Source organism: Trachymyrmex septentrionalis, unplaced genomic scaffold (genome assembly GCF_001594115.1).
Source record: "Trachymyrmex septentrionalis isolate Tsep2-gDNA-1 unplaced genomic scaffold, Tsep1.0 scaffold172, whole genome shotgun sequence".
Taxonomy (NCBI): Eukaryota; Metazoa; Arthropoda; class Insecta; order Hymenoptera; family Formicidae; genus Trachymyrmex; species Trachymyrmex septentrionalis.
Genome location: NW_017304887.1, coordinates 1,031,160 through 1,034,463, shown reverse-complemented (window position 1 = coordinate 1,034,463; position 3,304 = coordinate 1,031,160). Strand labels below are relative to the sequence as shown.

At 52.8% G+C, this 3,304-nt stretch overlaps 1 protein-coding gene across 4 annotated transcripts in view; it reads left to right on the top strand.

The window, feature by feature from the left end:
* LOC108746488 (RNA-binding protein Musashi homolog Rbp6) overlaps positions 1-3,304 on the top strand; it is a 448,396-nt gene that overhangs the window by 214,798 nt on the left and 230,294 nt on the right. Inside the window, exon 1 of one of the 4 annotated variants that reach the window (XM_018483299.1) lies at positions 2,181-3,174. The exons of the other annotated variants lie outside the window; for them this stretch is intronic. The gene's annotated coding sequence lies outside the window, so the exon portion shown is untranslated. Of the gene's footprint in view, positions 1-2,180; positions 3,175-3,304 lie in introns of those variants that run through there. 4 annotated transcript variants of the gene reach the window in all.

Genomic DNA, 3,304 nt, shown 5'->3' with positions numbered 1-3,304 from the left:
ATATATATATATGGAAAAAAGCAGAGATGCGAGTAATTATAGTTAATAATGATTGACATGTAATTAACATTTTTGCATATTCGTTATGCGGCTGGAATATTAAATTGTCGAAATTCAGTTATATTGCACATAAAATTATTCAACAGAACTTGCTGCATGAAAGACCGGGACAATACAAATATATTTGCTATCGTAAGGGGGTCGATAAATTCCGAGGTTATCGTCAGTGTTATCTTCCGACATAGAGACGTCTCTACGCAGCCGGTGCAAGGATATTGCCAGCCATTGTAGTCGCGTCTGTCGTACGGCAGAAGGAAACACGCGCCAATGCGGTTTTCCCGCCAAGTTCATTCAGCGTCTCGTTTTGGACACAAGCCAAATGTACGCGAGCAAGCAACGTACGCCTTCCCCTACGGCTCGTCTCCCGCAAGCGCCATCGTTTTGAGTATTAGGAATCCTGTACTCCGGTGCTAGCGTTATCGATAACAATCGGCAGCATCCCTAACTCGTAGACCGAATAGCGGGCAAACAAAGCAAATTTCTTATCTTCCTCCAGTGATAAAGGAAAATCGTAATATCGATATCGGAACATATACTTTCGTGGAGACTTAACCCGGAGGATCTTACGACCCCCGAATGGTCGCCTATCCCCTTCGATAACCGAGGAACCATTCGAACCTTATCCAAGGAGCTCTGACGGCACATTCTATGATGACGATATTTCCCAAAAACGGCGATTCTTATGGCAGAGGATCTCGCGAGTGGCGGTCATTGCGACAGTCCGCGTAGACAGTCCATAGTATTGGCGGCCAGCCAAGTCACGTTGCGGCTCAATGAAATCTTTCTAGGTTAGGTTAGTCCCTTCCTTCCGCGTTAAGCATAGGATACGTTCACACCGAGACGCTAGACGAGTGACAGAGAGGCCCTGGCTTCCGGCCAGCCCTCTGGCAGCACCGGCAGCAGGGCCGAGGAAACAGTTGGCTACGGGATCCGACGCGACGGCAGTAGTAGTGGTCAATATTGGCCGGACTCCGGTTCTGGTCCGAGCCAGCGAGGGTTCGAACTACTTGCGCAGCGGGTCATCGCTGTTGCGTTATCTTGGCAGCTGTCGATAGAATATAGACAGAACGGACCTTCATTGCGGCCGTCAGCTCGTTTCGCTTTAAATAGTTCAATAAGAGTTGCACTCGATCTACATATATATTCAAGTTTATACGTACTGTATAGAATATCCGACTGCGCTCCAACTTGTTGTTTCGAATTAAATATGTATATGGTCAATACATGGTCGTACATGGTCAATTGACGGAAATCAATATACAATAGATAACAAAGTGTATCAAGTGAGAAGATGGGAATGAATAGAATTTGACGCGATATAGACGGATAAAAATGTTCTCGGCGTCTGTATGCTATCTGTTCGACAACTTGGCAATTCTATCGTGATCCTGTGTCATCAGCTGAGAGTAACTCGCGGACGCGTAACAAGTAGCCGCAAGGTTCGCAAGCAACATCTGGCGGCTCGCGCGAGCCTCTTCACTTCCGTGTGCTGATCTCCCTCGCTGCCATCCCGCCGTCAAGCGAGCGTGGCTTGGCGTAAGGCAGTCAAGCAGTCAGCCTCTCTCCTGGCATTAAGTATTCCCGTTGGGTCGGCACGGCCAGAGAAGGTCTTGCGGGTAGAGGAGGGAAAACGAACGCCGCTCGCGGGAGAGGAGAGGATACGAAAGCGGCTCGGAGTAGCGTGCGTCGGTCGATGCTGGGGTGTGCTGCTGGCGAAGGAAGGAAGGAAGCGAGCGAGAAGGAGAAGAGCCCGCGTTCCCCTCTCCCCCCCTCTCCCTCCCTCCCTCTATCACGCTGTTTCACCCTCCTCCTCTTTAGGATAGCTCTCCCTTCGTCTTCCTTTGGAAAACGTACTTCCCCTCGAGCAGCCGGTGGCAGCCTGCCCCGGGGGCGCCTGCGCGCCACGGAGGGGTAGCGCTCGCTCGAGGGCGGAGGACGCGAAACGGCGAAAGAGCGGGATGAAGCGGGGCCCCTTCCCGGAATACCCACTCGCCCCTCTATCCGATACCCCACTCTGCCGTCTCACCACCCGCGCGGCACCTCTCCACCTCCCCTCGCTACGGCTTCACTGCCCGGGCCTCTACGATCGCCCCATTCTGTTCTCGGCGTCACAGCGTGCAGCATTGAAACCCGACGTACGGTGACGGAAGAGCGCGACGACGACCACCTGCCTGTGTGCTCGCAAGTCGATCTCTTTCCCTCTCTCTCTCTCTCTGTCTCTCTCTTTCTCTCTGTCTATCCTGGGTGATTCCTCGTCTGTCTCGCTTGTACCTTCCCCGGTGACGGTGATAACAGCGGAGGATACACGACGAGTCGTCCGATACGACGTTACCGGTACTCCACTTCAACTAGACAGAGGCGCGCCGACCCCCAGGACTAACTAACTCGGAAGAGGAAGAGTGCCCACGCGAAACCAATTAACGCTCTCAGCAAACAGCCGTCACCCGTGGTCACCCGTCACCTACGCGACCGTGGTAACCGTTGCCCGCTGAAGGGACCCGAGGATCATTTCAAGTGTCTTCCTCGTCGCGAAAAGTGTACGATCGCAGCGCGAATCCGGCAGCAGTTACAGTCTAAATCCGGTGTGAGAAAAGTTGTGAAAGAGCCGTCGAGGGAATTCTCTCTCTAAAACAAATCCATAACCAGGATCGATGATCTGCGTCTCTCCGAAAGCACCTTAGTCCGTTGTGGTAAAAACGAATCGTGAAAAATCACACGGCGAATCCTTCAACCCTACACCGTTGACGTTTTGTGACTACAGCGAATACAGTGAATACAGCAAGATCCACGGAAGTGTGGTGAATTTGTTGTATTCGTGTTACGCATAAAACGTCGCACGGAACAACAACAGGTACACGCGCGTGAGTGCTCAACAACCCTGAACAACCCGTGTATCCGCCGCTCGCAGCCGGTCGATCAGATCGGCTCCGATCGAGACACTTGTTTCTCTCCCGCGCCGAGGAAGAGCAACGCGCGCCGACCGCACGGCACTCGGTACACTCCACCAGTGGTACTGGGTGACCCTGCAAGTTTTTCCATCTACCCAGTGGTCATCGTAAGGTGTACACGACGGCGGTCACCACGTATATCACGCCGCTCATCACCCCCGAGAAGGTACGGTGCGTGCAACCCTGTTCTCGCGAACCAGGCGAGCTTCTCCATCCCGAGAATCCCGAAGGGTCTCGCGAGCTTACGAGTATCGCGAATGCGTGCGCGTGTGTTTGTGTGTGTGTATGTGTATGTA